The 21413-nt window shown below is 36.6% G+C and overlaps 1 long non-coding RNA gene across 1 annotated transcript in view; it reads left to right on the forward strand.

Annotated features, from left to right (window-relative positions):
• The window catches only part of LOC141494998 (uncharacterized), a 41344-nt gene extending 20594 nt beyond the window's left edge, over positions 1-20750 (forward strand). The window contains exons 2-3 of the long non-coding RNA XR_012470619.1: positions 8110-8256; positions 20514-20750. This is a non-coding gene — a long non-coding RNA (uncharacterized LOC141494998). The remainder of the gene's footprint in view (positions 1-8109; positions 8257-20513) is intronic.
• Positions 20751-21413: the final 663 nt, after the last annotated feature.

Consider the following 21413-nt stretch of genomic DNA (forward strand, 5'->3'; position numbering starts at 1 on the left):
TAAAACTTGATCTCTTTCTGAAGAGATGATATGTTCCATTGACATTCCCCTACTGAGAATCTTTATTGAACTTTTCAGAATTCTTGATCTGTAGGTTGCATATTATATATGGTGGTTGCACTAGTATTTCAAATGCTAGTGCTCTCCCCTCTCTGAAATGATTTTTGTATTTATTTAAATGGATATTAATGAAATATAACATTCTCTCCCATCCCACCCCACAAAGAATGGAGGGTTGTACATTTTAGGTACTCTTCTCTAGGATTAAGTTTATTGGTCATACTAATTTGTATAAACTAATGATAAATTACTATTATTATTATTAATATTGCACATAATAATTCATATAATAATGTATTTTATGGTTTACAAAATTTTATTATCTCATTTGGGACTCACAATGAGTTATGACATATCCTTATCCTATACCTATTTTAGAAGAGAAAAGTTAGACTCGGAAAGAATAACTATTTAAGGTCATAGGTTAGCGAGATGTAATGGGGGATTTGAACCCACCTCTTCTTCAATCCAAGACCACTTTCAACACTATCTCTCTGTGATTGTACAATTGTGATTTTTATATTTTCAATCTCCTATTCCACTTAGCACATTTTTCTGAAATGGAAATAGTTCACAAGATCTCTCCTGCTCATGTCTCCATCCAGGAAAATTCCGGGGACATCAGATATTAGTCAAGAAAACTTTACTCCCCTTCTGGAGAATGTCAAGCAACCTTTGTCTCTAATCTTTGGAATTCAATTCTATTCAATTTATTTCATTTCAATTCAATTAGGTTCAATTCTGGGCTTTGGACAGTCTAGGTCAATGGAATTACTATTGACACTGTAGGTAGATGATGGTCCCTTGGGACCTCCAAACCCAGAATATTAACAAGGAAAGGGATGGTATCTTGAGTTAGATGCTTTCCCTTTCCAAAGCATGGCTCTTTCAGTTTTGTATGACCTTGGCAGCTTCACTCTAAACTTTATCTTAAATCCTTGACCTCCTACTTTTCTGTCCTTGGGCCTCTTATTTGCACAAACATATTTTCTGCCCTTTATCATGAAAAAAATATTTTGGAGCGTAAGAACTATGACTACCACTTTCTTGGAACTGACCAATCTGATTTCCTTTAAACTTTTTTAAAAATCAAAGATGGAAGATGAATTAAAGCACTGAGCCCACAGTCTGGCAGATGCTACTATATGATCCTGGAGAGTCATTTGAACTCCTATCTGCCCCAATTTCTTCATCTGTAATTGTGAATAACATACCTTTCCAGGACTTTTATGGGGACAAAGGAAACAATATTTAAGTGTTTTTAAATACTTAAATTACAACTTAATTTAATTACAACTTAAATGCTATATAAATATTATCATTTATACTATTTATACTTAAATCTAACAAAATTCTATATAAATAGTATACTTATATATAAGTGCATAGCTATAGGACTGATTAGTATTTTATATTCTTTACAAGGAACTGAAAGTAATCCAAATGCTATTATATTGCATTTGGTTAAATTGATGGTCCATCATTTGGAGGATTATTCGATCACAGATGGGAAATTTCTTTATGTTTAACGAAAAGATTTCCTTTGTATAGATGTGCCTAGCTTGAAAGATTGAATATATTCCTGAAGAGTTGCTTAAAATTGATTTTTAGAAACTAAATCCTATTTTAACTACTCCAGAGGTAATTACAAAAGGTTTGTCTTCGAATTTCTTTGATGTGAAGATTTCTCCTTCATTAGTTTTTTTTGTAAGACAGGATTTTTGAGGACACAGCTTTGCTTTGCTTTGTTTTGTTTCAAGGCCTAAAGCAAAGTATATCTGTAGAGATTGATGGCAACATCAGCACATCGGTGAATAACATAAAAAGACAAAATGGAATATTTAATTCTCTTAACCTAATATTATAATTTGAGGTGTAGGACAATTAAGTTTATATAGAAAATATATTTGTTAGACTTGGAGCTGTTAATCCCTGAGTTTAAATCTTGATTTAAACACTTACTCCCTGTACAACCCAGGGCAAGTCTTTGAACCTCTCTCAGCCTCAGTTTCACCATCCATAAAATGGGATAGAGTACTGGACCTGTAATGAGGAAGACCTGAGATCCCATGTGGACCCCAGATAATTTCCTCCCTGGATGACTCTGGGCATGTCACTTAACCTCTGACAAAATAGATCCACTGGAAAAAAGGAAATGGCAAACCATTGTCATATTTTACCAAGAAAACCCCAAATGGGGTCACAAAGGATCAGATGTGACTAAAATGACCGAACAACAAAAAATTGGGGTTAATAATAGGGTTGTTATGAGGCTCAAATTAGATAATATATAAAACACTATATTTAACTTAAAAGTTAGCTATCATTATGATTCCCCCCTGGAAAATTCAAGAATGAAAAGTGAATGCCTACTACCGAAAAACAATGGAAAAGATTTACAAAAAAACATTTTTATTCTTTTTAAATTTTCTTTTTAATTTCTGGAGTAAAATAAGCATTTCTATAACATAGTACAATAAAAAAGAAGATTGTACATGAAACTTGTGATTTCTTTCAAATATACAATAAAATTATTGTGTAAATTTCTTTTCTTTGTTTCTTTCTTCCTCTCTCCCCAGAGAGGGCTACTATTGAACCCAAATAGTTCTATTTCTGTTAAGTTGTTCTAGATATACTACTATTTATCAGTTCTTTCTTTGAATACAAATAGCATTTTTATATGTCCTTTATAGTTAATATGTATTTTATTTTTTCTAGCTTTTTAAACTTAACATCTATTTATTTTTCCAATTGCACGCAAAGATAAATTTCAACAATCATTTTTTGTAAGGAAAAATTTCACATTTTTTCCCTCTCTGCCTTCCTTGACAGAAAGCAATCTAATAGTATAACTATGTTAATAATATATCCATATTAAACCTGGTATGAAAGAAGAGTCAAAAAGGGAAAGAAAAAGCCATGAGGGGAAAAAAACAACACATAAAACAAATTTTAAAAATTTGTCTCCATAGTTCCTTCTCTGAATGCAGCTGGTATTTTCCATCATAAGTCCTTTAGAATCATTGTTGATTATTGAATTGCTGAGATGAGTAAGATCATCATAGGTGATCATCACATATTGTTGCTGTTAGGTTGTACAATGTTCTTCTGGTTCTGCTCACTTCACTGAGCATTAGTTCATGAAATCTTTTCAGGTTTTTCTGAAGTCCTGTCCCTCATGATTTCTTTCTTTTTTTGCAAGGCAAACGGGGTTAAGTGGCTTGCCCAAGGCCACACAGCTAGGTAATTATTAAGTGTCTGAGACCGGATTTGAACCCAGGTACTCCTGACTCCAGGGCCGGTACTTTATCCACTATGCCACCTAGCTGCCCCCCCGCCTCATGATTTCTTACAGAATAATAATATTCCATTACATTTATGTATCAAAATTTCAGCCAATCCCAAATCAATGGGCATCCCTTCAATTTTTAATCCTTTGGTACTATGAAAAGAACTGCTATAAATATTTTGTACATGTGAGTTTTTTATCCTTTTTTTGTGATCTCTTTGGGATACAGACCTAGTAGTGCTATTACTGGATCAAAAGGAATGCACAGTTTTATTCCCCTTTGGACTTAATTCCAAATTGCTCTCCAGAAAATTTGGATTAGTTCACAACTCCCATCAACAATGCATCTAGTGTCACAGTTTTCCCACATCCCCTTTAACATTGATCATTTTCCCTTTTTTGTCATGTTGACCAATCTATTAGATGTGAGGTGGTACCTCAGAACTGTTTTAATTTGCATTTTCTCTAATCAATAATGATTTAGAGCACTTTCTAATATGACTATGGATAGCTTTAATTTCTTCAACTGAGAACCATCTGTTCATATCCTTTGACTATTTAGCAATTGTGGAATGACTTGTAGTCTTGTAAATTCGATTCAGTTCTCTATATATTTTATAAATGAGTTCTTTACCAGGATCACTAGCTGTAAAAAAATCATTTCTTGGCTTACTATATTTCTTTTCATCTTGGTTGTATTGATTTTATTTTTACAAAAAATTATCAATTTAATGTAATCAAAATTATCTGTTTTGCATTTTATAATGTTCTCTATCTCTTCTTTGGTCATAAACTGCTCCTCTTTCCATAGATTTGACAGATAAACTAGTTATTGTTCTAATTTTATCACCTCTTACATCTAAATCCTGTGCCCATTTTGATTTTATCCTGGCACAGGGAATGAAATGGTGGTCATGCCAAGATTCTGCAATATTATCTTCCAGATTTCCCAGCAGTTTTTATCAAAGAGTGAGTTCTTATTCTAGAAATTGGAGTCTTTGGGTTTATCAAATTACAATTATTATATCAGATTACAATAGTCATTTGCTACTGTTTCTTTTACACATGATCTATTCCACTGGCCTACCACTCTATTTCTTAGTAAGTACCACACAGTTTTGATGACTGATGCTTTATAATTTTAGATCTGGTAAGATTAGGCCACCCTTCTTTGCATTTTTTCATTAATTCCCTTGATATTTTTGAGCTTTTGTTCCACCATATGAATTTAGTTACGATTTTTTCTATATAATAATAATAATAATAATAATAAAGTATAATTGAGTATTTGTAATGGACAAAATAAATGATTTGTTCAAAGTTATTGTTCTTAAAACTATGTTGCTATTATTGTATACAATGTTCTCTTGGTTCTTCTCATTTCACTCCATTATTTTTGTATCTTTCTATGTTTTCCTAAGATCATTGAGGTTTTCTTTTTAAAATCATATAAATATTTTATTTGTTTTCCCAATTACATACATTGGTATTTCTACCAATCATTTTTTTGCACGGTTTTGAATTTGACAGGTTTTTTCTCCTTCCCTCCTTTCCGTTCCGCCCCCCCCCAGCAGGAGGCACTCCAATATAGTCTCTACATTTGTTTCCATGCTACTCATAGATACAAATTCAATGTGTTGAGAAAGAAACAGTTCCAAAAGGAATAAAGAAAACATTAGAGATAGCAAATTTACATAGTACATAAAACAACTTTTAAAAATTGAAGATAAGGGCAGCTAGGTGGTGCAGTGGATAGAGTACTGTCCCTGGAGTTAGGAGTACCTGAGTTCAAATCCAGCCTCAGAAACTAAATAATTACCTAGCTGCCTTGGGCAAGCCACTTAACCCCATTGCCTTGCAAAAAAAAACAAAAAACAAAAAACAAAACTAAACTAAAAAAAAAAAAGAAAAATTGAAGATAATAATTTGTGGTCTTCATTTGAATTCCACAGTTCCTTCTCTGGATACAGGTGGTAATCTCCATCACAGATCCCCTAAAATTGTCTCTGATTATTGCAATGATGTAATAAGCAAGTCTATCAGGGTTGATCGTCACCCCATATTGTTAAGGTGCATAATGTTCTTCTGGTTCCAGCTTATCATTTCTTATAGCACAGTAGTATTCTATCAAAGTCACATTTCACAACTTGTTCAACCATTCCTCAACTGACGAACATCTCTGTTATTTCAAGATCTTTGTCATCACAAAGAGAGCTGCTATAAATATTTTAGAACAAACTTTTTACCATCAAGAATAATAGAATGAACACATTTAGACCTGCACAACCTAGTCTTAGAAGTGCTTATAGAGGAGAATTTGGTTCTCACAAAGAAGAAAAATAGGAAAGGGGTCCAGAACGGATTGAGTAGTTATAGATAATATAAATGTTTGAAGAGAAACAGTTGTGGGGATAAATAAATGACCAATAAATGAGGAGCATGGTGGTATTGCAGACATGGAAAAAAATCTTGGACCTTGCCAACACATTTCAAATTCCTTTTTCTGTACATTTAGAATCCTTTTTAAAAACATTTCTGATTTGCTAAGGATTCAGAGTTTGTTTCTTCCTTATAAATATCATTCTGAAGTGTCTCAGCGGGCAAGAAGATGAGGAATGTGTTCCTCACAAGTCACAATTCTGTTCAGAGTCTTTAAGCATTCCAAGTTCCAACATGGCGCCTATAGGTGCTTAAACTAGATTTCAGAGTTCCAACTGTATCACCTCGGGCATCACTGATAACAGAGGGTTTCATAAAAACCCAGCCTATTAAAGGAAAAAACCTGCTGTGTCTGGATTCTATGTTTTGGGAAATTATAGATCTGCCATGAAACCTCCCTTCTGCTTGACTCTATCAGACACATTGATTTATCAAAATGCCTAGAATCTAGTAGGTGCTTAATAAATATTTAGGGACGATCTGACTGACAGTGGAATTCGGTATTAGGGAGAGCCATTCAGGACTCCAAATAAGGAGAACTAAAAAGTATGACACCTAGCACCCAACAGAAGTGAGGATAAAGTAGCTTTCTCAGTGGACAGCAAGGTGGTGCAGTGAATAGGGCAGTGCGCTAGGAATCAAGAAGACCTTTCTCCCTGTTCAAGTCCAGTCTTGCTAGCTGTGTGACCCTGGGTAAGACACTTAACCCTATTTGCCTCAGTTTTATCATCTGTAAAATGAATTGGAAAGGAACTGTCAAACCACTCCAATACCTTTACTGAGAAAATCCAACATGAAGTCATGAAGAATTGGATATGACTGAAATGACAGAACACAAACAACAGCTTCCTCAGTGTGGTGGTTCCAGCAGTTAACTGTTTTAAATACTGTCTCTCATTTTTTCCAAACACTATCCCTAATGAGAAGCAATTTGACATACTGGGTAGGGGGCTGGTCTTGGAACCAGGAAGACCTGGGTTCAAGTTCTGTTTCTGACACATACTTTTTATGTGATCTTATGTAAGTCACTGTACTTTTCAATGTTTTAGGCAGCTCTCTAAGTCCATACAAGGCAGGAAGAAGTATTTCATCATGAGATACTTATTCTAATGAAATTGCAGAACCAGTACTGGTTCCCATAATAATGAAATAAAGGAGATGGAGAATGTGTTTTCATACTGAATCATAAGTAATAATTCTGGCCATCTGGAGTATGCCATCAATCATGATGAATCAAATAGTCACAGGAGGCTAAGCCTTGGGGAGAGATATCTGGACCAACTAATCATGAAAGGAGAGATCTTGGAATATGGGAATAGGGTGTGTGTACAGTGACTCTGGGACAGGAACATGTTGAATGAAGACCGTTTGATACCATTAGGATACTTCTGGAGAAGCTGCATGATGGGAAAATGTCTTCGATGTACTGGGGAAGGTTTTCTCCATACAAATATAGTATGTTTGAGCACCATTCTGGCTTCCATTCTGAGGAGTATTTCCTGATGCCTCTGGAAGGTTAAGGAGAAGCATCCTCCTTGATCTGAAAGGTCTCCAGTTAATATGAGGGATCAAAGACAATCAGACCTATGGGTGGGAGTTTATTGATGAGAGTCACATCTCTGATCAGAGGTCATATGATCTATGTTATCACTTATGACTTTATCTGCTGCTCCTGAGCTTTTGTCTGAAAAATGACATTTCTGAAGGATAGTAAAGGAAAATGCATAGCTGCAAGTCTGAAGGAGGGAGGGAGTAAGCATTAATTGAATATTGTGACTGGTGCTCTTTATATCATGTTTTGCAAGAGTTTTAAGATGTACGTGGTGGATACTGCAAAAAAGTAAAATAAAACCTCCGAACTCACAAAAACAGTTCCCCTGGGTAAATACATATTGTTTCTGGAAAAATAAAAAAAAAAACTTATTTTCTAAGTGATTTATGTTACATAGTTGTCTTGTGGAATGATCTGAGGTCCTTTCGAAAGAAATGAGAGAACAAAATAGTTTTCTGAGTCAAAAATAAGTATAGAAGAAAGGCCTTGTGTTTTGCAACCTTCTGGGGGTGACCTGACCTGACTATGGGATTGAATTTTACTGATTTCTGAGGAGGTGGGAAACACTCTTCACTGGTTTTCTTGATCCATTCACATTTCATTATTTGGCTTTTAGTAGAATGTTAGTTCCTTGAAGGCAGGGAATATGGCTTTTTAATCTCTTTATCCAAGGTGCCTAGAAGAACATAGAAATATTATATGACTTGCCCAGGGTCACACAGCACCTAGAATGTAGGGACTGTTTAATTCTTTGTGTTTATATCTCCAGGGTCTGTCACATAGGAGGTGTCTATTGGCTGATTATCATCACATGATTTGGAGTTTGCGGTGGGGAGAAGAGCAATGCCCACATAATGCACCATCTTTCTCTCTGTAAATGGGACATCTTGGTTGCTATCTCAGATCTCTAAAGAAGGTAAAGGTTATCCCCTCCCATAGGACCACAAAAAAAAAAAGAATGTGATGTGATCTCTTTCTCCCTCCATAGAAATTTCTTTGTGCCTTTTTTATGGCATCCATATTCTATTTGTATGCTAATACAATCTATTGTTTAGATTGTAAATCCATGGGAGCTGAGACTATGTCTTACTTATCTTAGCAACCAACTCAAAGCTGATAGAACATAGGGAATGTGTATGTGTATGTGTGTGTGTGTGTGTGTGTATATATATATATATATATATATATATATATATATATATATATATGCTCCTATACTACTATGACCCTGGACAAGTCACATAAATCTTTTCACCTCAGTTTCCTCATCTGTAAAATGGACTGGAGAAGGAAATGGCAAACCCTTCCAGTATCTTTACCAAGAAATCCCCAGATGGGTTCACAAAGAGTTGGACAGAACTGAAACAACTCAATAACAGCAACAAGAAGAACAAATGATTCATAAGGGAAAGAGAAACCCTTTTAACCCATCTTCTAAGCCCAGCAAAGAGATAATTCAGTAGACAGAATAATAACTTGAATTCAAATCTAGTCCATATATTTATAGGTTTTAAGTTACTAGTATAACTGTGGGCAAGTGATTTAGCTTCCTCCTTACTCAGTTTCCTCATCTATAAATGGAAGTAATTTTAACGTCCACCTACCAGTGTTATTGTGAAGATTAAATGAGATAATATTTGTAAAATTCTTTGAAAATATTAAAGGGCTATATAATGCTAGTTCTTATAATTGCTAGCTGCCTAATGTCTTACTCTTCTCAGAGAAGTCATTCCAACTCAGTTAAGATTAGTAAGAAATGGTGGGAAAAACTGGAGACATCCCAGCAGGATTGTTGGGAAAGAAAGTCTATTAAATTCATTTCAATAACCATTTATTGAGTGCCTACAGTGTCCCAGATACTATTCAAGGCAGTAGGGTAATTGAGACAAAAACTCAACAATACTTTTCTGGAAAGAGCTTATATTTTGTGGGAGTGGGTGGGGAACTCAGAATCCTAGTGTAAGAATCACAACTGGAAGGGGCCTCAGAGGTTAAAGACAAACAGACATCCAGGGAGTTGAAGCAATTTGCCAAGGGCCACACAAGTAGCTGGCATCACAGGTGAGATTTGAACCCAGTTACTTCAAATCGTATCAGTTCTAGAATACCACATGTTAGATAACGGAAATTTATACAAAATAAGTGCAAAGCAATGGGGGTGGGGAGCCAATGAGAACTTCTGAAAGAATCAAGAAAGAACATCATACTTGAGTTGAGCCTAGAAGGGAGTTATGGATTCCAAGAGACAGATAAGGAAGAAGAATAATCCAACCAAGAGGAGCAGCCTATACAAATAGGTAGTGGTAGGAGATTGGTTGAAGACCCCAATGGGTCATACCAAAGAAATCAGGTTGCCTTTTTGATGAAGTTTAACCCTCCTTAAATCAAACGTCATAGTTCTATGTAAAAACCAATCCTGTAAAACCAAGCACTTTGGAGGGAAAAGACAGATTCTTTTGGACTAGAGGCATGAAGGTCACTGACTTTAATTTTTGCATCACAAATGAATTCAGAGCAAACCCTTTTTTGTTTTCATTCTCAGTTCCCAGGTTCTAAAATTCTAATAAGCCAAAGCTGTGATGGCCTCATCTTATTCTTTCTTGTTGATTGTTCTTAATACAAGGTCAGACTTTGGTTCAAATGACAGACCTTCAGTTTGATCTAGCCAAAAGAAGAGGAAAACAAAACCCCAGCTGGTTGTGACCACTGATACTTGGCCTTGGTCCAACATGGTGCAGCCTGGCCAGAGGGAGACCCCAATAGGACAGCAGCCAACCTCATTTCCAGTGCTCATGCCAGGGTAGGCTGAGATCACAGACCTGCTCCAGTCTGCTTGCAGGTGCAAGGAACAGCTGAGTCGGAGGTATTTGCCAATCCTGCCTGAATCAGCTGTTAACAATGAAAATCAGCAAAAAAAGAGAGGTATCACCCCTTACGGTTTCCAAGCAGTAGCTAATAAACCAGAAAGTCCTGACCTGATGGAACTGGGAGAATCAGGGGGCTGGTAAATTCTTTAGCCAAAAGGCAATTCACACCTTTCATCCTACAAGGGAAGAGAATAAGGTGCAGTAGTAAGAATGAATGACATTTATATAGTGTTTTAAAGGTTGCAAAACACTTTTATTACGTATGTATCTCCTTGAATCCTCACACAACCCTGTGAGGCAGTAACTACAGATTTTTTTTTAATCTTGATCTATTATTTCTTTTTTACATTTAATGGAATTTTATTTTTTCCAATTACATGTAGTGATAGTTTTCAACATTTATTTTTAAAAAGATTTTGAGTTCAAAATTTTTCCTCCCATCTTCCCTTCCCCCTCCCCAAGACAGCAAACAATCTGATATGTTATATATGTACAGTCATATTAATTGTATTTCCACATTGTTGTTTGTCTTTCTTTCTTGAAGAAGACCATGACATCAGGGAGGTGATGCCATGACAAGCACATGAATTGAATTTGAGTGAGGGAGGACTGTCTAAGTCCCCAGCCTCATTTTCTCCTCCAGAGCCACATGGGTCCAGTGGCCAGATATCAATCAGGATGACTGGAGATGACCCTGGATGTGAAGCAATTAGGGTTAAGTGATTTGCCCAAGGTCTCACAAATGGAAAGTGTCAATTGTCTGAGGTTTGATTTGAACCTGGGTCCTCTTGACTCCAGGACCATTGAGCCACCTAGCTGTTCCAATTTTCCACATTAGTAGTTATGTTGTGAAAATAGAACAAAAAAAGCAAAAAGCACAAGAGGAAAAAAAAACCAAAGAAAAGTGAAAACAGTATTTTTCAGTCTGCATTCAGACTCCAGATTTCTTTGTCTGGATGTGGATAGAATTTTCCATCATGAGTCTTTTGGAATTATCTTGGAACATTGTATTTCTGAGAAAAGCTGAGTCTATCATCATCTCACATTTGTTATTATGTGCAATATTCTCCTGGTTCTGCTCATTTCACTTGTGAACAGGTTCAGACTTTTCTGAAATCATTCCCTTCATGATTTCTTAGAGAACAATAGTATTCCATTATATTCATATACCACAACTTGTTCTCCATTCTTCAGTTGATGAGTATCCCTTCAATTTCCAATTGTTTGCCACTACAAAAAAGAGCTGCGGTAAATACTTTTGAATAATGGATCATTTCCCCTTATTTAAGATCTCTTTGGGATATAGATCTAGTAGTTTGACCTTTGATTTCAAAGGGATAGGGAAACCTCCCCAAGTCTTTTTATAACCAATGAATGAAAGAATGAGAAAATAAATTAATCCGTTAAGAAACATTTATTTAGTTAATACGTATGAGTTTATGAACTATGTAGAAGCAAAAGTGGAACAGTTCTTGTCTTCATAGAGTTTGCATTCAAATCAAGGAGACAACAGGTACATAAATGAATATAAACAGAATGAACACAAACTGAATAGAGAGTAGTTTGGGGAGGGGCTGCCCTACCACCTGGGAGTAAAGCAGGAAAGGTTTTATGAAGAAGATAGTTCTTTGTCTGAGGTGAAAAAGAATGCAAGAGCTTTCAAGTCCTGGGTATTATACTTATTACTAGGATATGAATACAAAAAAGAGATCATTTTTACCTTCAAATGATGTTACATTTTAATAAGAAGAAACAAGAAATGGAAAGGGTGGTGGCCAAGGAAGGGACTTTTGGTGGTTTAAAGAAAGTGATCAGGAGGGTGAATAAAACCATAGAGTATTGGACTGACACCCTTTTCCCCAACATATGTTGGTTTTGATTTTATTACTGTTGGCAGAGCAAAAGGTGGAAAGAAGAAAGCCTGGCAGGAAGATGGTGAAAAATGATTGGGGATAGTTAGATATGTTACATTCCCTTTAATTAATATTGAGATCTAAGGGGGGGGGGGGAGGCGAAAGTAGTTGCTTCCAGAATCCTAGGCCAATGTCCTTTCCCCCATTTCTTCTCACCCACAACTCTTTGGGAGAGACCTGAGCAAAAATCTTATCTTTCAAGTTGATCAAAAGAAAGAAAGTTGTGGGGAAAAGACTGAAAAATCAGTTCAGAGAACCTAAATTAGTTGGGAAAGGATGGGGTCCTTTGGTGGGGGTGGTTTTTTTCCCCCAAGCAGATCAAGAAAAAGAAGCCTGGATTTTGAAGATTTTTGCATTCACTTGGCTTTTTCCTTGTAGTGCAATATGTAGTTTTTAAAAATAGAAGTGATGCTCTCTCCTTTGTATTAAAAGTTGAACCGCCTCACCTCACTGCAGGACCAATTCCTCCAGTACTGGTGATAGATTTGACAAAATTTTCTTCCCTCGACCCCTGCTATGACCAAAGGAAGTACATTTTCAGGATGTCAGACTAGACTAAGGAATACGGTCTTCGCCTGAACGCTAACTAAACCCAGTGGTCTGGATAGAGGTGGACCCTCTGACCTTGGGCTCATTAGTATCCCACTCTAATGACTGAGCCGTTAGCATCCTCATCTGAAGCGATTAGCCAGGACTCATGTACTCCATTAAGCTGTGCTAGCAATGTATCAGGTCACTTAGTTGTAATAATGTGTGCAAAGCACTCTCCTCTTAACAACTTCATGAGGATTGCAAAGATTATCCTTTTAGAGAAAAAGTGACCAAATGGCTATGGAGAAGAAAATGAGGCTAGTGACTTTGCACAGCCCTCCCTCCCTTAAATCCAATTGACTTTGTGTCATGGCACCACATCCTTGATGGTCCCCTTCAAGGACAAAGGATAAACAACAGCTGTGAATCAAGAGACATTAGCTAAGAAGTAGAGCCAGGGAGTTCAAATCCTGCCTTAGATATTTATTATCTTTGTGATCTTGGGCAAGTAATTTAACCTCCCTGGTCTCAGTTTCTTTTTTCTGTAAAATGTCAGGATTGGATTAGATGTCCTCTGAGATCCATAGTAGCTGAGATCCTATGATCTAAGATAAGTGACTTACTCAACATTGTGATGTTGAGTAATATAATAATTGGCATTCAGACCCAGATCCCTCTGAATTTTAGGAATCTCCAGACTCAACATTTTTCCATGGTTTCACTTGATATAAATATCTCTGAAGCCTGCAACTAAAGGGTAGTCCTGGTGGAAAAGATTGGTAGAAGTTCAATACCATAAGATCATTGTCAGTAGTCTTAAAAGGATGCATTTTATTTGCATTATTACATAGAGGAGAGCATAATGGATCAAATGATGGACAGGGAATCAGGAAGACTGGAGTTTGGATAAAATATCTTTCATTTACTAGGTCTGCCCATGAGTTATGACACTTGACCTCTGGATCTCAGATAGCTATCTAATACTCTAAGAGAAGTAACTTAGTGGAACATTGACTGGAGTCATGGGGGTCCAGGTTTGAATTCTGTCACTGAAATTCTCCATGTGAGGGTTTTTTTAACTTGAGTCTCAGTTTCCTTTTCCATAAAATGTAAAAATTGGATTAGATGATCTTTAAGGTTCCTTCTAGTCTAGATATTTTTCAAGTTATAAACCAACTTTGTTTTACATAAGGATAAGAATTCCCCCCACAATAAAAATCATAAGTGCTGAATATAATATATAATTACACATGATATACATAATTAGATCTCCATGTACACATGTGTACATGTACATACATGATTTATTTTGTGTGAATTTATCAAATACACAAATTCATGCTGTAAGTGTAAATACCACTGATCAGTCAGTTGAGAAATATTTATTAGTCACAGACAATGTACAAAGAACTTCCCTAAGAGCTGGTGATAGGAAAAAAAAGGCAAAAAACCCCAGTATAATGAGGGAGCCAACATGCAAACAACCTTGTACAAAGATGATATGATGTGTGTATATGTGTAATGAATTGGATATTGAGAGGAAAAGTACTAGAATTAAAGGAAATTTAGAGAGGATTCTTGTAGAAAATGAGATTTTTGCTGGGACTTGAAGGGAAATAATTTAGGAGGTAGAAATAAAGTCAGAGAATTCTAAGCATTTGGGGCAGCAAGTTAAGCTGCCTGGAGTCTGGAGATAGATAGATTGTCTTGTGTGAGGAACATGGGGGGTGCAGCAAGTGAGAGAACAGACACCTGGTGAATACATGAATCTCACACCAGGTGCATGGACTCAACCCTTAGCAATCAGAGGGGAGGCTCAGCTCTACCTCACTTCCTGCCCCCTCAACTCAGGTCTCTGGTGTGGTATGTAAGGTATAAAAAGATTGGAAAGATGGCAGTAGAGTCAGGTGATGAAAGGCTTTGAATGCCACTGGGCACAGGTGACCATCCTGGCCAATGTGTCTATTTCCCTATGGGTTTATACTTTCCTGTTCCCTTATAAAGCAAATGGTGGAATAGTAAAAGCCTTTTTCTCCTGCTTTGAACATTAGAACAAAAAGTAATCTAAGGTTACCTACAGAGTTTAGATGTTCTTTATTCCCTTTAATAAGACTGTCCAAGAAAAGTGAATTTGTCACTTTGGAAATTGTCTAATGTTGCTTTTGCCTTCAGGCAAAGGAAAGGGTGAGTTGTCTGTTCTATCAGCCATTAATGCTTCAATTGTTGACACTGTACCTTTGTGTGAGTGTTTGGGCAAGGCTCATAAACCTTCACAAGTTCATTATTCACCAATTAACTTCAAATGGATCTCACTGTCTGGTCCTGGAATGCTGAGGACTCTGTGTCACTCTTTATTGAGGGAGATTCCTTTTCATGCTGTGAAGAGGAGCCTCGGTGGTGGCTAGTGGAGAGGGTCACCTCCAGCCCAGATTATTACTTCATTATTGGGGCATGCTGATAGTGAAGCCATGCCTCAAGAACTCAAAGGATTGTTCAATGACTTATCTCATTGGCTAGTAGATCTTATAGGGCATCTCCCTGCACATCTGTAAGCATGTGCTTATTTCTCAGGATCATTCTAAGAATCTTGGGGAATTGAGGTAATTATTCAAGGCTTCTCACCTTAGAGTTCTTCCTGATTCAGGGCTGTGTGTGTGTGTGTGTGTGTGTGTGTGTGTGTGTGTGAGAGAGAGAGAGAGAGAGAGAGAGAGAGAGAGAGAGAGAGAGAGAGGAGAGAGAGGAGGAACATAATGGCAGGTCAAAAATAGGCAGTTTTATTTAGTGCTCTCCTCCCTCCCCCCCGCCCCCCCACTATTCCCAGTTCTCAAAGCAAGGTATTTTTTTGAGAAAGGACTATCCTATCTCCTTCTTCACTTGATATCAATAGTAGCTGCAGCCTAATTTCATAATTGTTAAAACAAAAGATGGTATATCATGCCTTTGAAAGTCAGTCACAGAAAGGTGGCAGGCAATGAGTACACAAGTCAACTGGTCAGATATGACCAATGTGTTGATTAGTAGCTTTAATTTACTTTGTTATAAAGAATAGTTTTATTGGAGGAGTTTCTCATCTTTGGGAAGCAATAGAGAGGCAAACAAGAGCACAATCTATAAAATATTTTTAAAAAATTAAATTTAAAAATATGGGAAGAATGCCTTTAAGTCTTGAATTCCTTGGGGATGGGCCCTGATTTTTCTTAGCCTACTTCTTTAGCTTCTTCTGAGGTCATTCCAGGTGGGCAGTCTTTAGCTTGCCCAGAACAAAGAGCTGCTATAGAAAAATGACATTATCTTATATCCCCAGGGTCTTTGACTCAGAACTAACTGGTTTGAAAAATAGAAAAATCTCAGAGTTGCTTTTGGTATCTTGATCCCAGGTGTCATCTAACAGTAAGCTAAATTGTTAACTTTGAAAGGAATGGAAGGTTTTATATGAGTGACCTGCAGACAGTATTGTAGGTAATGCCACTTAAAAAAATTAAAGTCATAAGACCCTGGAAAAGAGGTGGCATGACAGTCATATTTAAAGCAGCTAAAAATGTCAGTCCTGGACACAAAGCTGATGCTTAATAAATGTTTATTGATTGACAGATTCAGCAGAATTGAAAGGGACCTCAGAGGCTTTATAGGTGAAACCCCCCAGAAGATGAAAGTCTTCCACAAAATCCTTACCTGGTCATCCATCTCTGCTTGAAGGCTTCCAGTGAGGGGTTTACCTTTGACCTCTCAAGGCAGCCCATTCCACTTTCAGTACTCTAATTGTTCAAAGGTTTTCCTTGTAGCTAGCTGGGTAGAAATCTTCCTTTCTGTTATCTCTTCTTGCTTTTAGTTTTGCTCCTTGGGAATAAGCAGAGCAAATCTAACCTTTCTCTTGCCTATTTGCCAGACAGCACGGGTCCCTTACAATTTTAGGTCCATTTTTAAGGGAATGACAGTTGATTCTCCAGGAAATTGCCTCTCTTGGCTCTTTGTGACTTTACCTAGGTCTAGATATTCCATTTAATGATAACAGAAACCCAGTTGTTTCTACTTTAGATCTCCCATTAGATTTTGAGCTCCTTGAGGACAGAGACTGTTTTTCCCCTTTTTATGTGTCCCCAGCACTTTGAAAATATCTGGCACATAGTAGGTTTATTAAGTAAGGGAGAGACATGGTAATAAACACCAACAGAGAATCACTTTTTTTTAAAGCATTTAATTGGAATAGAAATGGAAGCATAAAGCAATGGAAACACTTTTAGTAATGATTCCTCAAATGAGCTAATCATCCCATTCCCCTCTTTCTCAGAGTAAGTTAGGAAAGAAAAGAAGGAATTTCTTCTACAAATTGGCAAAGTAATTTGCATCTTAATGTACTCTGGTCTAGATCCCAAATATATACTCTACGAGTTTTCACTTTGGGGTGTGATTGCTGGGATTACAAATAGTAATGAGTTAATATCTCAGTGTTTGTCAGCCCTTACCTGACATTCATGAAACTCCATCATTTTTTTCTGAAGGCTTTATGGTATAAAAATATCCATGATTTTACTGCTTCACATATGTCTAGGTATCAGCCTGCATATTTTGCCCACTAGGACTTGGTCCCTTTTCATGACTTACTATTGTCTCAATGGTATGACTGCAATTGCTCTTATTCCTTCCTTATAGTCTTGCCAAGATAACATTTTATGTGATATATGACAAAAAGAACTTCTGCATCCTTTTCTCCCCTAAAATTAGATCCAAATTTGGAGGCTTAGGTCCTCATGATAACTGTATTCCTAATTAGACACTGAGAAATGTATGCTTGACCTTGTTCAACTCATTGCAAATCTTTCATATGGTTGTCTTTCAATGAGTTCAATACATATTTTGTTGCCTGAGGATCTCTAAATTAATATGGGTAAGTCTGTTCTAGTCAGAAAATTCTTCATCTATATCCTTAAGATTAATCACAATTCTTATTGAATTATCAAAATCATGTTGTCTCTTGGCCACAGAAAATGAATAAATCCCCTGCCTTCTAATATGAGTAGCGCTCTTAGGAAAATGTATGGAAGAGATCACTTTTCACCAAGATGGTAGAAGAGATTTTTGTAAAAGTCAGGCATAGATATGAGTGGACCCAGTGAGATCCTTCCCAACAGAGACATTCTGACCATATAAACCTTTCACTTAATTTGTAGTCCCTGAAGATGAGCATAAATTCATTTTATTTCCATTCTTAGATGATGTAATAGTTTATATACAAGTTAGGTGACACTGCACACTCATATCTAAGTTTATGGGCCATACCATATGCCATTAGATGATTTTATAAGACTTTTTCCTGTTGAGCTACTGCAAGGTGAATCTTTTAATGCTTATCAGTCTTATTCCTTTATAAAAAAGGTGCCAAAAATAATATTTGTAATCATAGCAGCCACCACCCAAAAGTGGAGAGAAAAATATGGCAGATGGTATCATCAACATTATATTGAAGAAAATAATTCATAATAATGAAAGATATGGCAATAAAGTCCTGGCATACATATGGGTGGCAAGAAAGATTTATTCTTGGTGCGTTGGTGGTTCATCATAAATAATGTAACAACTTGTTTTTAAAACTTCTTAATGAGGAAGAATCAGTTGAATTGGTGGATGAGTCACAACCAAGGCTGTGGTTTTCAGTAGATGAGTTATCATTGTCGATAAAATGTATTGAGAGCCCACTATAAATGTTACTCTTCTAATGAGGGCATTGGTGCCAAAAGGAGCAAGTTCACTTTTGCTATGCTTCTCATTTATGAGGCATTCACCTTGAAAATGATTGATCACAAAGGAGATGTGAGAGAAATTATGTATCAATCACAGTGAATCTATCCCTACTACTCAAAGAAAAACAAAGACGTGGGCAATAGTATCATAGTTATTACAAAAAATAGAATAAGGCAGTAAAACTGATATAAATACAATATAAACAGATATAAAAGCAGCATAAATACCTACAAAATTCCTATGGGTGTCAAGTTTGAATACCAGCATCATGACACTGATAGGTCTTGTTAGTGCTGGCTGAAAATTACCAGTGATTAATTGAGAAAGTAGAGTTGGTTATTTTTGAATAATCCAATTTGAGGAAAAATGGATCAGTACTTCCTTTCATCTTATGTTTCAGTTCTCCCATATAATGAAATAAGTAACACAATAAAAGAGCACTGATGTGTGGAGTACTGACTGTTACAAATGCCTTTAGAGAAACAGGTAAGAATAAGATGAGTGAGAATGGGCAGATTTTCTGTCTGTTCATATAAGATGAGCAGGCCTGTTTGTCAACTATTCTTGAAGATCTAGTTAGAGAGCAAGATTGCTCTGGAACATTAGGGAGTTTATTGTAACATTTAAGCTATGTTGTTTATTCATAATTTAATAGACTTATTTTTTAAGACCAGTCCTACTATGGTTGGTTAATTCCTCCCTACATATATAATTCTCTTGGTTGGCACTAGCTGACAATAGTGATTGAGTGGCAGGGTAGGTAGTGGTTATCCTGAGTTCAAATCCAGCCTCAGACTCTTAAGCATTACCTGTGTGGCCTTGGGCAAGACACTTAACCCCATTGCCTTGCAAAAACCTTAAAAAAAGGATATAGGATAGATAAAAAGCCCGGACTTTTATAGTAGTGGTCTCAATAGGTTTATTTGATCCAGTTTCTTCCCTCTACAGTACATCCTCCATTGATGTTACCAAAGTGTCATGGCATCTTTCTCATGACATTTCAGAGATTGTCTATTACTTTTAGAATAAAGTAAAAACTCCTCTTTGTGCATTTAAAACTCCTTGCAATCTGCATACAGTCTATTAGTAAAAGGTTAGAAGGTAGTTCATGACCTAAGTATTAAAGGAAATTAGAAATTCCAAGAGTAGAAGTGAGGAGGAAGTGAATTTCAGGCAGGATAAACAGAAAAGGTGCAGAGATTAGAGAGGGAGTATTGTTTGTTTAGAAAAGCAAATAGGTCAGTACAACTAGTGGCAAAGTATATAGCTAGGAACTATGTGTAAAAAGGATGAGAAAGAGAAGTAGAAAGAAGATTGCATAGAGTTTTAAATGCCAGACAGAGGGATTTATGTTTAGTTGTCTAATGGGGATGACAAGGTTGGACTTTTGCTTTAGGAAAATTATTTTTCTTTTTATTGGGGTATGGATAATGGTTTTTATTGAAACATGGATTCCAAATAGGAGACTATTCAAAGGTTCTAGTCAAGAGGTAAATTTAGAAGAGCTACGCTAAAGAGATATCTGTGTGAGGAGTGATGAAGTATCATATGAGCAAGATGGAGAGTTTAAAACAAAAATGATTTGATAATTGATTAATATTTTGGATGAGGGAGATTGAGAAGTCTCAAATGACACTGAGACTATCAATATTGGTGCTTCTAAGGAATGTAGCATCTTTAACAATAATAGAAAAGTTTGGAAGAGAAGTGAGTTTGGATATGAGGCTGTTTTGAACTTGCTGAGTTTAGGATGATTATGGGACATCAATTTTGAAATTTCTAGTAGACAATTGAATATGCTACTTTCTCTCAGAAGAGAGAATAGGACTGGATAGGTAGATCTGGGAGTCATCTGTGTAGGTAGAAATGGTCATTGAAGTCATGGCAGCTGATGACTCGGACAAGCAAGAGAATGTTTTGTTCAGAAACCCAGATGATCTCCCCTCCCAGATTGATTTTTTTGACTAAGTAAAAAACAAAAGCCATTTTTGCTTCATTTCTTGCCTAGCCTTAATCACTGAATAGGTGTTGCTTCCAACAAACTGAGACCTGGGGGGGGGGGAACTTAAATTAAAACTTAAATTAAACTTAAATTAAACTTAAAACTCTCCCATTGCATCCAGGGCCATCTCCAGTCATCCTGATCCATCCTGATCCATATCTTGCCCAGATGGCTCAGGAAGAGAGAGTGAGACTGGTGACTTTGCACAGTCCTGCCTCATTTTCAATCCTGTTGACTTGCAAGTAAGGACATCATTTTCCTCATGTCATTGGTCTTCTTTGAGACTGAAGGATGAACAACAACAAACAAGGAATTCTTGGTAACCGATGAACTCATAGAGTAAGAGAATGTAGAAAGAAAAGAGAAGATGACTCAGGGCAAAGCCTTGTAGTTACTCACAGTTTGTGAGCATGACATGGATGATGAAAGAGTGAAGGATGCTGAAATGGGATGAGAGAGGTAGAAGGACAACTTGGAGAAAGTAGTGTTATGAAAACCCAGATAGGAGGGAGGGAGGAAGGGAGAGAGAGAGACAGAGACAGAGAGAGACAGAGAGAGAGAGAGAGAAGAGAATGAAAGAGAGAGAAAGAGAGAGAGAAAGAAAGGGAGAGAGAGAGAAAGGGAGAGAGAGACAGAGAGAGAGAGAGAGACAGAGAGAGAGAGAGAGAGAGAGAGAGAGAGAGAGAGAGAGAGAGAGACAGAGAGAGAGAGAGAGAGAGAGAGAGAGAGAATAGCTTGAAGGAGAGGATGGACAACAGTTTTAAATGCTACACAGAAGTTAAGAAGGACAAAGATTAAGAGGGGGAATCTATTAAATATGTCAGTATTATCACCAATAACTTTAAAGAGAGTAATATCATTTGAATGATAAAATCAAAAGTATATAGAAGAGCATATAGAAGCTTTAAATAGATTTTTTTCAAGGAATTTGATGGAGAAAGGGGAGGGAAAATGATCTCAGATCATAGGTAGTAGGGATGTGGGATCTAAAGAGTATTTTTAAAAAGGAAAATAAGATTCT

Source organism: Macrotis lagotis, chromosome 8 (genome assembly GCF_037893015.1).
Source record: "Macrotis lagotis isolate mMagLag1 chromosome 8, bilby.v1.9.chrom.fasta, whole genome shotgun sequence".
Taxonomy (NCBI): Eukaryota; Metazoa; Chordata; class Mammalia; order Peramelemorphia; family Peramelidae; genus Macrotis; species Macrotis lagotis.